This window comes from Nyctereutes procyonoides, unplaced genomic scaffold (genome assembly GCF_905146905.1).
Source record: "Nyctereutes procyonoides isolate TBG_1078 unplaced genomic scaffold, NYPRO_anot_genome, whole genome shotgun sequence".
NCBI lineage: Eukaryota > Metazoa > Chordata > Mammalia > Carnivora > Canidae > Nyctereutes > Nyctereutes procyonoides.
This window is the reverse complement of record NW_026575126.1, coordinates 15118426-15134335: the sequence shown is the minus strand read 5'-3', so window position 1 is coordinate 15134335 and position 15910 is coordinate 15118426. Positions and strand designations below refer to the sequence as shown.

Below are 15910 nucleotides of genomic sequence, written 5' to 3'. Positions count from 1 at the left end.
CTACACCCATATGCTGGCTCCACTTGAAGCATGCCAAGAGGTTGGGAAGACCATTAGAACCTCTGCTTGAGCCTCAATGGGCACCTGAGCCAGTCCCGCAGCACCTGTGTGTGCTGCTATCAAAGCAGGTACAGTGGGGGCACTGGCTTTCTCTCCGCTGCACTTTTTTTAGGAGTAAATCATCCTCAACTGAGTCAAAAGATACTGCTCTTTCTATGATTCTTCTTCATCCCCTGATCTTCTAAATAAATGAGTACTTAGAGAATCTTTGCCTTTAAATTTACCATTTGATCTTGAACCAGTCATTTATGAGTGTTTAAATTTGAATTCACATTTCTAATACCTTTATACATTTAATATGTTTCCATTTTTAAGAACTTTAAAGGTTTTATTTTATATAGTTTTTTCTTTATTATTACTATTTTTATTGAAGTATGGTTAACACAGTATTGGTTTTAAGTAATAAAACATGACTCAGCAAATTTTATACATTATACAGTGTTTAATCACAACAATAAGTATGGTCAGGATACAACATTATTACAGTATTGTTATTATTTTTATTTTAGTATAGTTGCACACAATGTGTTTCAGTATATAGCATAGTGATTCAACAAGTCTGTATGTTATGCCATACTCACTGCAGATATAGCTACTATCTATCATCATATAGTATTGTGATTCTATTGACTATATTCCTTATACTGTACCTTTTATCCCTGTGACTTATGCATTCCAAAGTGGAAGCCTATATATCCCACTCCCTTTTACCCATTTTGTCTCTCTCTCTCCACTCTCCCCCATTCTGGCAACCATAAGTTTGTTCTCTGTATTTATAAGTCTTTTTCTGTTTTGGATTTTGTTGTTGTTATTGTTCATTTGTTTTTTTAGATGCCACGTATAAATGAAATAATGTGGTATTTGTCTTCATCTGACTTATTTCACTTAGCATAATACCCTCTAGGACCATCTGTATTCTCACAAATAGCAAGATCTCGTTCTTTTTTTATGGCAAAGTAATATTCCATTACATATATATGTGTATATATGTATGTGTACACACACACACCACATCTTTTTTATCCATCTATTGGTGGACAGTTGGGTTGCTTCTATATCCTATATCTTGGCTGTTGTAAAGCTATAGTAAACATAGGAGTACATGTATCTTTTTGAATTAGATGTTTCATTCTCTTTGGTTAAATAGCCAGTAGTGGAATTACTGGATTATATGGTAATTCTATTTTTAATTTTTTGAGGAACCTCCATACTGCTTTCCACAGTGGTTGCATCAGTTTACATTCCTACCAACTATGCAACAAGGATTCCTTTTTCCCCATGTCTCTGTCAATACTTGTTATTTCTTGTCTTGTTTCAACTACCGTTCTGACAAGTATAAGGCAATATCTCATTGTGGTTTTGATTTACATTTCCCTGATTAGTGATGTTGAACATCTTTTCATGTATCTGCTGGTCATCTATGTGTCTTCTTTGGAAAAATGTTTGTTTGGGTCTTCTGCCCACTTTTTGATCAGATTATTTGTTATGGTGTTGATTTGTAGAAGTTCTTTATATTTTGGATATTAATCCCTTATCAGATATATCATTTGCAAATATCTTTTCCCATTCAGTAAGTTGCCTTTTTGTTGTTGTTGATGGTTTCCTTTGCTGTACAAAAGCTTTTTATTTTGTTCTACTCCCAATAGTTTATTTTTGCTTTTGATTCCCTTACCTCAGGAGACATATCTATAAAAATGTTAAGACTAATGTTAAACAAATTACTGTCTATGTTTCCTTCTAGGAGTTTTATGGTTTCAGGTCTCCTGTGATTTCAGGTGCTTAATCCATACTGAGTTTATTTTTGTGTAGAGTATAAGAAAATGATCCAGTTTTATTATTTTGCACGTAGCTGTCCAATTTTCACAGCACCATTTGTGGAAGAGACTGTCATTTCACCATTGAATATTTTTACCTCTTTTGTCGTAGATTAATTGACCATACAATCATAGGTTTATTTCTGAGCTCTTTATTCTGTTCCTTTGTCTATATGTCTATTTTTGTGACAGTACCATATTGTTTTGAATACTACAGCTTTGTATTAGGTCTTGAAATCTGGGATTGTGATACCTGCAACTTTGTTCTTCTTTCTCAAGATTGCCTTGGCTATTTGGTAACTTTTGTGGTCCATGCACATTTTAAGACTATTTAGTTCTGTGAAAAGTGCTGTTAGTAATTTGAGAAGGTTTTTACTGAGTCAGTAACTGCTTTAGGTAGCATGGCCACTTCCAGTCCATGAACATGGGATATCTTTCCATTTGGGTCCTCTGCAGTGTCTTTTATCAGTGTTTTATAGTTTTCAGAGTACAGGTCTTTCATCTCCTTGGTTAAGTTTATTCCTACATATTTTATTCTTTTGGGTACAATTGTGAATGGAATTGTTTTCTTTATTTCTCTTTCTGCTACTTCGTTGTTAGTGTATAGAAATGCAAACAATTTCTGTGTATTAATTTTGTTTCCTGTAACTTTACTCAATTCATGTATTACTTATGATAGTCTTTTCATGGAGTCTTTAGGGTTTTTTTATGTGTATTATCATGATCTGTAAATAGTGACAATTTAACTTCTTCCTTACCAATTTGGATGCCTTTTATTCTTTTTCTTGTCTCCTGAATCTAGGACTTCCAGTACTATGTTGAATAAAAGTGGTGAGAGTGGATATCCTTGACTTGTTCCTGATTTTAGAGGAAAAGCTCTCAGTTTTTCACCATTGAGTGTAATATTAGCTGTGGGTTTTTCATATGCCTGAATTATGTTGAGTTATGGTTCCTCTAAATCCACCACTTTTTAAAAATCATGAATGGGTGTTGAATTTTGTCAGGTGCTTTTTCTGAATCTGTTGAGATGATCATGTGATTATTGTCCTTCATTTTGTTGATGTGATGTACCATGTTGATTGACTTGCAAATATTGAACCATCCTTGCATCCCTGGAATAACACTCACTTGATCAAGGTGAATGATTTTTTAAAATGTGTTGTTGAGTGTGGTTTCTTAATATTTTCTTGATGATTTTTATATCCAGGTTTTATTAGGGATATTAGCCTGTAGTTTTCCTTTTGTTGACCATTTTTATCTAGCTTTGGTATCAGAGTAATGCTGGCCTCACAGAATGTATTTAGAAGCTTTCCTTGCTTTTCTATTTTTTGAAATAGAGGAAAATTGGTATTAACTCTAATTTAAATTTTTGGTAAAATTCACTTGAATATCCATCTGGTCCTGGACTTCTATTTGTTGGGAGGTTTATTTTATTACGTTTAATTTTGTTGCTAGTAGTTGTTCACATTTTCTATTTCTTTCTGATTTGGTTTTAGAATGCTGTATGTTTCTAGAGATTTATGCATTTCTGCCAGGTTGTCTAATTTGTTGGCATATAATCCTTTGTAATAGTCTCATAATCTTTTGTATTTCTGTGGTGTCAATTGTTGTTTCTCCTCTGCATTTCTAATTTTATTTATTTGGGTTCTCTCTTTTTTCATTAAAAACTTTAAAAATTCTTCTTACATTGCAAGGTAAAATTAGACTTGGAATTGAGTCTTAGTTTCACTTTTCAATTGTATCATCTTGGGCAATTCACAAGTTTTAGTTTCTAGTAAAATATCTTTCTTCCTGATTCCCAAGGATGTTGAAGATCAAAATGTTCCAAATACTGTGATGCCATATACAGATGTGTTTACACTGTAACACTGTTATGATAAATGATAGATTGTACATAATGGTAATAGTAACTTTAAAATTTACGGACTAGAGATTATTGGCTTTTCTTGAAAATGTCTCTGACTGATGAGATCTGACCATTGTCACTTGCACTGTGATCACTAAGCTCTGACAAGCCTTTGGGAGGAGGCTTGATAGAGGTTGCTCTTAAAGCTTCAACTCTAAAGACCCAGATACTACTTACTAGTAAAGTGAACTCAGGCAAATAAACTTTGGGTATAGTTTTGTCACTCTGTAAAAAAAGATAACATGACTTTTATTAATTTAATTATTATTGAGTGCCTGCTTATGTAAAACTGATAAAGTAAACAAACAGGATGCCTGCCCCAATGGAAACTAACTGGGGAGTCTAACGGGGGAGGCAAACATAAAATAATCACAAATATATGTGTATTTAAAATTAGTAAGTGCTACAAAGGAAAAAAATTATTTACTTCATAAAGTTGTGAAAATAAGTTTTTCACTGGAAAGGGCCTGAATATCTGTTCTTAGATAGACCTTAAATAGTAGGCAGCAAATGTTCATTAATCAAATGATAAATAACTGGTGTAATATAATATTGCCAGAAATAATAAATATTACCAGTAATAAATATTACCAGTAAAGCAGTAGGTTGGCACTGACAGGGACCTGGACTAGGAAGTCTTAAAACCTTTACTTAAAAGCTGTATAGCTCAGGACTAGCAGATGATTGCTATGGACTTCAGGATTCCCATCTGTAAGCTGGGGATAATGCTGCTCTTGGCCAACTTCCATTGTGTAGAGGTTTAAATGAAAAAAAAAAAAAACATGAATGTGAAGGCACAGTATAAAATCATGGTTATGGGTATTATGTAGTGGCTGCCTGTGAACTGTGAACCTTGTTTACCCTACTTCCTCTCACCCATATAGTAACCTCCCTCTCCCCATTTCATATATGAGGAAACTGAGTAGAGGTTACATGACTTGTTTAGGGTTAAGTAGTGGAACTGAGATGGACAGCCAGGTCTTTCTGATTCCAAGGCCTGGGCATTTGACCACTGTACCACAGAAAAGGCACAGACCATCTTGCCAACCATTAGAGAATTTGGGTTGTTAGTGAGACCCCATTGATGCAAACACCAAAGTCACAGGCTTGATGCCCCCAAAAGGCAGCTGTTCAGTCCATTAGTGAGGACAGAGAAGAATGAGACAAAGGCTTCTCTTGCGGAAGACATAGGTTCAGCTCAACAACTACCCATCCCTCTACCCCTCATCCATGAGGCTAGCTCAAAAATATTTCATACCAGGGAGAATCACAGAGAAGCTGGCTAACATCTTGAGCTATGCATTTCATCTGGGTTTGGTATTTGTTGGCAGGGATCCTTGCCAAATAGCTAAGCAACCCATGGAGAACCTTGACCTTCACTTATAAACACAGAAGGGCTTGCTGAGTAAGAATCTAAACAGGAATCCTAGGATGGCTCCAGCTCAAGGAAGGAAACTCCCCCTGGCTCTCTAGAGTATAAAACAAGGGTTAATTCCATCCATACACCCACACTAACTCTTGCTCAGTTTTCCCGGAGCCAAATCAAAGGAAAAATTATGTGAGTAATACATGAAAGAAATAGATTGTCGCTATTTTTGACATAGATGTTAGACTTTGTATGTGTCTCATTTGGTAATATAGACCCCAGATCAACAGCACAATCAATAATACAAGCCATAATTCAAGCAAGGGGCAAATATGTCTAATTCCTATACACCTGAGTTTTAGTTGAGGGAGCCAGGGTACATATAGAAACATGCCTGGGTCTTACTGTCTTTGTATACCTTAGAAGAGGGAGGATATGATGACATGCCTGGCTTTAGGTTCCAGCATCCCTTAACCCCATAACTAAGACACTTCTTTGATGGCTTGGTTAAGCTATTGGCTCCTTATCCTTCCTCTCTCTTTAGTTTTGCTCTTAGGACCAATGTTATCCATATTCAAGAAAATGAATACTTTCCCACACCGTTGATCCTTTTTGGACAGCTCTGATTTTGTTCTTATGAATATCCCTTCTTCCTTCAGGAAGACTAGAGTCGTGCCCGATAGGGACTTGTCTCTGATCTGCTCTGACTTCTGGACCCTACAATGTCCATCTCTCCACCATTACCACACCTCTTTCCTAACCCTCAACCTCACCTCCCACTTAATCCTGCCACCATGCTCTCTGGATATTCATTCTGTCTACCTGCTTGGATTTCTACCTATCTATCTCTGTGTGCCTTGGTCTAGTTTTTAGGTTTATAGACCCCTTCCTGGGCAGCTTACCTTCTCCTGGTTAATTCTTCCCTCTACAACAATCAACAGCATATCATCTATCTGTATTTATTGTACATCAGCACTTTAAATACATCCTTCTCATCATCTGCCTTGATCCTGTTATGAGCTCTTGGAACAGTTAGGCTATTAGCAGATGGATTCAGAAGACCCCTCAGTCATAGGTCAATGGTCAATAGTCAGTAGTGGGTCAGCCTCATCATTTCAGCTGTTGGCCTTGTTCTGACATGACACTTGTTCATTTCAGATGCTCAAATTGTGCCCTGGTTTCATTAACTGTATTTATATCTTGATCTCCTTTCCTCTGATTTCTTGCCTGGATCCCCAGTGAATGACTTCAAAACTGACCTCTAGTGTCCTGTATGGGAGACTTCCTTAAGCTTACTGCCAAAAATTCTGGTGCCATGTTGTGCCAGCCTTCTTGTATATCTACCTGGTAAATGTTAGGCCAAACACCAGCCTGCCCTTATGCTGGGGTGGACCCATCAGACTGCTCCCTTTTGCTGGAGTCTCTGATGCCACTGCCATTCTGATTCTTCTTCCTTCTGCCCATAATTAGAATCATCCCTGATCACTGACTTTGCCCTCTTGGACCATTCTGCTGACTGGACCTCAAATCCAACACAAGCTCTTCTGTTTTAGAAGTATCTGCTAGGTTTAATTTATTAGGAAGTTTGCGGTAAAGTGACTTGACTAGGACACACCTTAAATTCTCCTTTTCTCTTCCCACCTCCCGTAGTAATTAGCTATCAATTAAATGCTATTTTTCTGATTTGGTTTAAGAAATCAATCTGTTCTTGGAATTCTCACTAAACTGACTTTAGTACAATTTAGTAAAATGGTATTTCCTGGTAGGAAAGTAATCTTGCTGTGTTTAATTAAACAGACTAAAATGTGATTATCTCAATTGTCAAAACTGTTTTTGTAGATTTCCTGTGTTTTGTGTTGTTTTCTGTAGAAGAAAAATTATTCACATTATTGTAATTCCATATAGTGCAAAACTAGAACAAAGGAAGTGATGCAGATCCTTTAGCAGAAAGGTCATTTGAGTCATTGGAGTGTCCTGAACCATAGTGGGAACTTAGAGCCCCTGTTGATGCACAGCACATTTCTTCAGATTATGACACCACTTATTTATGTAGATGTTTTTCATGTGAATATTGGCACTGAAGGAGAGTGATAGACATTCATTTGTAAACAAAGGTGGGTGGTGTGAGGAGGAAGTGAATCCCTTGTAGAACTCTGAAATAAACCAGATCCTCAGAATGTCTCACTCTTAATAATTCCTAATTCCTGACATTCTTTATCTTTTAGAACAGAGGTGATGGAGAGAATTAAGAACGAGGATTAGGAATGCTAAAAACATGAACTCTGATTGATGATCCAGGATAACAATTTCAAACTAATAGATGTTCCCACAAGAAAGGATGATGAAGATTCTGGCTCCCAATCATAACTGGTTGATATTTACTACGGAACACAGCACTGCACCAGGTATCCATGTCTTCCTTGAGTTAGAGAAAGTGATGAATGCAGGGGCAGAGCTGGCTTGTTTTGATGATTGACTATAAAGGAAGAGAAATCTTTCCAGTGTTTCCACTGAGGATTAGCCTGTCGAAATTCAGACAGCAAAGGCCAGTATAACTTTTGGTTAACATTTTGCGTAACTCAGATTGACTAAACATACAATTCCTGGTAACTCAATTTGAATCTTTGGCAAGCTTTGGAACTAGATAGGGAGCTATCAGATTTACCTCCAGGGCTAGGACTAGCAATCATATTAGTGGGTCAATGATTTTGCATCCTAGTCAGATTATTTTAGGTTGTTGAAAAACAACAGAGACCTATCCATGTCTGCTGCAAGAATAAGAAGGAACTTGTAACAATATACCCAAACTGAACCCACAAAATCATTCAGTACATTGAAGGTCTCTTTTCCTCCTGCTTTCTCTTTTCTCTGTGGATCTGCTTTGTCTTATTCTGTTTCTGAATAACTTCAGCTTCCTTTTGGTCCAGAATTTACCTCATATCCCCCTAACCATATCAGTGTGACTCAGACTTACATTTTCTCTGTTTCCAACTCCCAAATGGGGAGTCTTATGGGCCCATTTTTTGAGCCAGGCAACCTAGTTATAGGTAGTTGGTCAGCCTGTGAATACACTTGAGTTTTGTCAGACACCTAGTATTGGTTCATTCAGCTGTGTTGCACAGTCAAAGACTAGAGAAGGTTTGCTCAGAGCAGCAGAGTCTGTGGACAGAGCAGATTCCAGCATGTAAATAAATAGGCAACTCTTGGTGTCTCACATATGACTAGCGACCTCCTGCTATAAGTAAATCTGAACACTGAACTGTAGTGGAAAAAAAAAAAAAAAAAAAAAAAGCTCTGGATGAGGAGGCCCCCGTCTGGTCTTTCTTCCCTTCGAGTTTTGAAATTCGGTGATGATGACTGCCTTTTCTCTCCTGATGAAAGATGGCCTATCCTATAATCCTTCTCTCATGCCTCCAGGTGAAAAATAAGGCATAGTATGAAAAGCTATTGCAGCAAGGAGAGTGGTGACTGTGAAGAAAAAGAAAAAATGGGAAGAGAGAAGAAGAAAGAGAAAGAGGGAAGAACTGGCTAGAAATGAGATCTTCACTGTGTATCCAGAAACAACACATCTCTATGATGCTAAGTCTTAAACTAGATGATTGGGGGTGGTGTTGAGAGGTTTGAAGGGGATGTAGAGGGAGGGAGATGGGGCCTCAGAAGTGAGATTGCAAAAGGATAGGACAAAAGGTGGACTGGAAATGGAGATGAACTACTGAGTAAGGCTGGTTTTCAGATGTTCCCTGTTTCTGAAAGCACTCCAGTAGGGCCTGGGGGGCTCAGTCAGTTAAGCATCTAGCTCAGGTCATGATCTTGGGGTCCTGGGATTGAGCCCTATGTTGGGCCCGCATCAGGCTTCCTGCTCAGCAGGGAGTCTGCTTCTCCCTATCCCTCTGCCCCTCCCCCTGCTCATGCTATCTCTCTCTTGCAAATAAATAAATAAATAAAATCTTTTAAAAAAGTAAATCCGAAAACACTTTAATAGTAGATTTCACGAGGAATCTCTGGGGCAATAGAGCTCAGCATGAGTGTCTCAACTTCAAACCAGCCCCAATTAGAGATGCACCAGACAATAAGCATCTGGACATTCCAGACATCTTTACTGGGCTGTAATATTTTGGTTTGCCATTGTAACAAATGGTCAGAGTTGCAGATGACATTTAACTGTTTGGAATGATTTATTTGACCTTAGAATGTAACACGATCTTTTCATTGAGCACATACCCTTTAGAAAGGAGAAGAATCCTCTTTATTCTTTTGTGCATCTTCACTTATTTCTGACATTAACCATCTCTCCTAATTTGATGTCTTATGGTTTGGCCTTCAAAGCCACATTATCCAGCTTCCTAAATATTTGGTCTTGGGCACAGCACTCATATTGCACAAAGCAGTAATCTTTTACCTTTTTTTCTTGATGATTAAAAAAGAGTGCCTCCTGAACACCTGAACTCATTCTACTAAAGCTAGCTCAGATGTCCTCCTTCCTTGAAGCTTTCACAGACTTTTTGGAATTATTATGTCCTCTGTACTTTGGTTAGCACATGTGCTCTTTGTAGTTATTTATTTGCATGTGCTCTCCCTCACTAATCTGAACTCCTTTCCTACATCACCACTTTCTCTTTTTTTCACTTCTGAGCCTTCAGCCCTGAGCACAGTAAATGGTACACAGTAGGTGCTCAATGAATATTTCATTGCATTGAGTAGACTATGTTCTATATAGCTTAGCATGAACAATATTCTTAGGACCCATTCTGTGTGGTCGTATAGTAGGTGGCAACTTTGGTGTAATGGGAAGAACACAGGAGTTGGAATCAAAGCACCTGTGTTCAAGCCCTTGCTTTGTTTTATGAGTGTGTGGCTTTGGTTACAGTCTCCTTGAACGTTGATTTCTCATATGTAAAATAGAGATCATGATTCCTGCTGCTTAAGGCTTTTGTGAAGATGAAATTTTTAAAATATGTAGTCTTTTTATTGTTAAAGTGCTATATGTAAACATGAGATCATCAAAATCAACCTTCTGAAAATTCACAAAATAATCCTCCTTAGATGTTTGATTCAAGATAGACCTTCTCCTTCCTGTTCTGCAGTAAACATGTTTTATAATTCAAAGCTATGCATTGTGAGAATAGTAAATATGAAACATCTGGTATGGTGCTTGCATAGAATAGTCACTCAATGAATGATAGCTGCCGTTACTGTTTTTACTCCTATTATTATTAGGATAATATAGCATTTCCTCAACTGGTTCAGAGGGAAAGCAGTTAGGTGATCCAAGGTAATGAATCTTCAGCCCTCAAACAGTTCTGTAACTCTCTATCCCTGAACAAGCATCTGATTTCTTGCCTTATTTTCCCAAACTCTAATCTCTAGTCTTCACTGTAGGATACTTTGAGCTCAGACAAGACGAGCTGTAAAAATTCAGGTGAGCATAGCTGTCCTCTTGAGCATGCACTTTAATTCTCTCATTATCAGTTTGTCAGATAGCAGAACCTCTATTGAGAATGAGAAGGCTATAAAAACATCTGCATTGATCTCCAAAGCTGATATTCTACTTTATTTGGAAGTTGAGGTGGAGATGGAAACCTTTCAAGTACTTGATGCCATTGAGCCTTGTTAATTTGTGAAAGGGTTTTGTACTTGCCCTCTTTTTTTTTTTTTTTAACCATTCTTAATTTTCCAACTCTACTTTTTTGTTGGCTTCAAATGTGCTCACCAGAGTCCTGGCAGCTTTAGTTGGAAGGAATATATTTCCGAGCTTAGTTGGACATCAGTTTTTTTGGGGCCTTGCCCAGACTTTTGACAGAGAAGGTAGTGTTAAGGGGTTGATGGTGTCTAGACAGTAAAATCAGAAACTGTGTAATTTATGTTGTATTACAGACATCCACTTCCCGGATTGGAAAAAGGAAACTGGTTTTTATCTAAGGAAGTTGCATTAAAAACCAAAGCCCTGGGTATTTCTGACCTATGAAAAGTTGAAGCTTGAATAGTTTTACATAACATTCTTCAGCCCCTTCAAAGACAAGAGTTATTGAGGGTATTACTGTGTTAGGCCAGAGATGGGAAACAAACTTCCAAGTTCCAGGAGACAGTTCATAGAACTGTACTCCTTTGCTGCTACTCACCACTGGTTGGACCCCTATAAGCTCAGAGTGTAACTTAGGTATTGCACATCAGTTTTAAAGGGATATAGGAAAGTTGGAGAGGAGATAGGCTATTTGCCAAAGAGGATGGAGTTGTTTGGACCTGTAAAGAAAATTGCAGATCTGAGTCAGGGATTGGAAGAAAAAAAATCAAATTTTGCCTTAAAGAAAAAGCATGCTCTAGATTAGGAAAAATATAATAGATATTCAAAATGCCTCAAATCCATAATATTTTGTGTTTCTTTTCAGATTACTTAATGCTCATAAATATCAGATACTCAATATTCAATACTGTCAAAAGTAATAGAAAGACAAAATCTTAAATAGCTAGGCAAAATTTATGTGAAACTAAGGTTTTTAAAGCCCATGTTAACTTTTGCTTTGTTTCGGCTTGGATACTTATCCATCTGTTTAATTAAAACTACATTTTTTCCAGGAAAGTATAAACTCCTCTATGTAGAGTTATGAGACTTCATATCAAAGGCCACTCTCTGAACCATTCTGGAACACATGCATTTAAAATGCTGTGGTCTTATTAGCGTTATGAATTAATACTAAAATCTGCTTTTATATTATTGTTTTAAAGTTAATATTTCTTAAAATAGAAAAATTAATTATTGAACTTCATTCATTAACAAAGAATTATCTTATTATCCTTATCAGGTCCTAGATTTTCCACTAGATTTAAATTTCAGTTTAATCAGTTTTATGAGATCTTACCAGGTCCTAATAGTCACTCAACAAGTATTAGTTAAATTGTATGTTGAATTGTTTCTAAATTTTACATAGAAAGCACTTTTTAGTGTATAGTAATTAGGCAATTAAAATTTGTTTTAAAGAGCAGATAGTTTCAGAAATTATACATTAATATTAGATATTAAATAGTAGATATCAGAAAATAGAGAAGAGCATAATGTATAATGAATTGATGGCTACATATTCACGATATGTATAATATTCAGAAATCTCTATAGCTGCTAAGGATTGTGATAAAAGTCTTTTCCACAGCATTCTAGCCTTTTGGTAGGAAGACTTGGAGGTCATAACTGCATTAGACACTTGGGAAGCTGAAACTTGCCACTCCAGTTTTGGGATGTTTAGATTGTTGGCTTCCGAGGGTGATAGTCTACACCTGCAGTTTCCATGATTCTACCACAGTGATGGGAATATAGAGGACACAGTGGAAAAATCTCAATTAATTGGTGGAATTGCCTGTTTAGAATGCATTGGTAACCAGGATCAGCTGGAACATTAGTATTCCAGCACTGCTAATTATGGTTGAATGCAATGATTGGAAAACTGCCTAAATAATAATAATAGTCACCATTAATTAATGGTGATAACAGTACCATTAAGTACTTACTGTCAGCTCACTTTATCCTTCTAAAAACTCTATGAATTTTATTCTATTATCATAATTTTCCAGACAGACAAGTTAAAGTTAAGTAAGTTGACCAAGATCACAAACTTAGTAAAGACTGGAGTTATTTAGATTCAGATTTGGTCTGTCTTGAATCCAAAACCTATCCTTTTTGGGGTGCCTGGGTAGCACAGTTGGCACTGTGTCCAACTCTTGATGTCAGGGTCATGAGTTCAAACCCCACATTGGGTTCCATGCTGGGCATGGAGTCTACTTAAAAAAAAAACAAAACAAAAAACCCACCCTTTTCATTATCATCCTAGTCTACTTAAAAAAAAATAAAACAAAAAACCCACCCTTTTCATTATCATCCTATTCTACAACTTTTTATTCGCCTTCCCCACTAGTTTCTCATAAGAAGTTATATTTTGGCCTACCCTTGGCTCAGCAGAGCTCTCCAGATGTTATATGTCATACCTCAAAAGCAAAGGGGCTTTTGAAAATCTTCTATCATCCTAATCCTTGTTCTGGTTATTTCATGCTGCATAGCAAATGATTCAAAAATTTAGTGACTTAAAGCAATGACAGAATTTAATTTGCTCATGAATCTGCAATTTGGGCAGAACTTAGTGGGGATAGCTTGTCACTGCCTTGCTTGGTGTCAGCTGGTATGACTCAAAGAATATTTACAATTCTGGCAGGTGGTACTGAAAAGACTCAAACAGCTGGAGACTGCCACAACTGAGGCTCCACGGGCCCTTCTCCCCATATCTATGTGGATTTGCTTGTGATCTGCCCAGTATGATGATGTCAGAATTGCTGTGGTCCCTATATGTTGGCTCGGGACATTTAAGAGACGGTCAGAGAGAGACAAAAGGAGAGAGAAAGCCAGATGAAGCTGTATTGACTAATCTAACCAAGTCTCTGAAATCATGCAATACAACTGTTTATTAATTAGAAGCAAGCTACTAAAGGTAGCCCATATTCAAAGGAAGAGGAATTAGATTTCACCTTTTGCTGGAGGAATGTCAAAGAATTTATGAACTTGTTTATCAGGGTACCATGAGCTTTTTAAGTCTGCTCCTAACTCAGCTTCAGGCAGTAGGACTAGTGCTGAGCCCAAATGTTCAAGAAGTACAAGGTGTGAGCAACATCCATCACTCCACAGTTGTTGCCTTCACCTCTTTTTGGAGCCTCTCCTTACCAGTAATAGCTCTGTATGGCTGTAGAGCTTCTCTGTTCTCTGAGGCCTAGAACTCTCCAGCTCTCCCATTCCACACCCCTCCTCACCTCCATCACAATACCTGTCTAAATGAGCAGTTCACACACAACCACAGTGAAGCCCAGAGATATACTGGGCACCACTACCAGACAGGCAGCAGAACTTCGACAATGTCAGCACCACCTGGTACCTGAGCCAGCTCTGAGATTCACAGTATGCCAGCATTGCCATAGCATATTCTCACATCACCAACCATACGTGATGGCTTTCTCATCATTTGTATTAATGAATAGCAGAGTTTTCCCAAGATGTTTCTACCCAAACCTTCATTATCCACTTTATTATAGGGCAGTCATATGTTCCCAATAATACTAAATCAACATGAATGGCATTAATAGAAGATACCAGCTTTCATATGGCAAACACCTGTGTGATGGCATAGAAAAGAGGTGGGTTCACCTTCCTAGGAAGAGTACAGTGGTTGTAGGAACAAAGCAGGACTTTTCTTCTTTGGCTGGCTTGGTGATTTTTGTGTACTTGAGAATAAAGTATAGCACCTTGGTATTTTCAAAAATCTTGCATAGCTTTTCTGAAGTTTATGAAAATGCACTCTTAGAAAATAAAATTTAAATAGTAAAAGCTAAGCTTCTTACATATTTGGGAGATAATAGGGAATATTATTTTATATGCTACTAAAATAAATTATTATAGTTCTGTCTGGAATATCCTCAGCCTTAAATCCCAAATATCATATTTCCATTGTGTTCTTGAAGCTAAAATAATCCACAGGATTTACAGTGTGAAGGCGTGACTCTCTACCTTGTTTCCAATCATCTTATAAGTTGCACATTGGTCTGTAAAGGCACCACCCAAGTACATTTTCTGATTTTAAAATATGACGCTTTGGGCAGCCTAGGTGGCTCGGCGGTTTAGCGCCCCCTTCAGTCCAGGGCGTGATCCAGGAGACCCGGGATTGAGTCCCATGTCCGGCTCCCTGCATGGAGCCTGCTTCTCCCTCTGCCTGTGTCTTTGCCTCTCTCTCTCTGTGTCTCTCATACATACAAACATACATACATACATAAAATCTTTAAAAAATAAATAAAATAAAATATGACACTTTATTTGGGGAGTATAGACATGGCCCTTAATTACTAATTTTGAGTTTACTTTATCATACATGAGTATCGGAGTCTTTTGCTACTTATTCTTACTTCCATAAGTAGCTGTCTCCAATCTTTGCTCTCCAGGAGGATGCAGGTACCTGCACCACAGATCTTGGTACATTACTACAATGCTGAATAAGTTCAGACACAGTTGACTATGACAATCACTAGTGCCTTTTATGGAGTGTTAACTGTGTGCCAGTGACATGAGAGGTCTTATCTCAATCCTTGGAGACAGTAGTTGATATTCACATTTTATAAGCAGCAAAACTCCAAGAGATTATGTAATTTGCCCAAGATTGCACACTAGTACATGGTGAAAACTTGATCTAAACTGGGCTTTTGACCACATAGCTCTTGCTTTTAGCCTAATGCTCTACTACAACCATTGCTTTCCATTCTTTTATCATCTTTCATTACCTTACTGAAATTCAGAAAACTCTCAGTTGCCAGAGGATGCTTTTTCTTTCCAGTGGTATGGCTGTGAGGTAAATCCTTTATCTCATACACTGTGAAGTACCATGCATAGTTAAAAGAGAATCCAAATAGACATCTGAGAGCTTGTAGAGTTTCTGTTTGCATGTGGGTCAAATAAACCTCATAGGGCTCAATGACATTGTGTTGCCATATAATGAGTATCTTTTTATAATTGAATTGAACTCATGGCAAGCATTGGAAGTGATGACCAACCCTGAATTGAGACTGTGGACCAAGGAGGAAGGACTCAGGCTGCCTCCCATTTTCTTGTGTTCAATAGTCTATTTTATGATCCAGCTAGTGTGTTGTGGGGGGAGGGCTTATGTAGAGCTCAATGAGATGATAAACTATAAGAAACGGAAAGAGCAACTCTCATGAAAGGAGTAATGCCAAGCAAGAAATGCC

General features: G+C 37.5%; 1 protein-coding gene across 8 annotated transcripts in view; it reads left to right on the top strand.

Moving 5' to 3' along the window:
• Positions 1-15910, top strand: part of DDAH1 (dimethylarginine dimethylaminohydrolase 1) — a 137916-nt gene that overhangs the window by 16598 nt on the left and 105408 nt on the right. For 2 of the 8 annotated variants that reach the window (XM_055341178.1, XM_055341180.1), the window contains exon 3: positions 7372-7551. The exons of 5 other annotated variants lie outside the window; for them this stretch is intronic. The gene's annotated coding sequence lies outside the window, so the exon portion shown is untranslated. Of the gene's footprint in view, positions 1-7371; positions 7552-15910 lie in introns of those variants that run through there. One more of the 8 variants, XM_055341182.1, reaches the window with a different exon arrangement.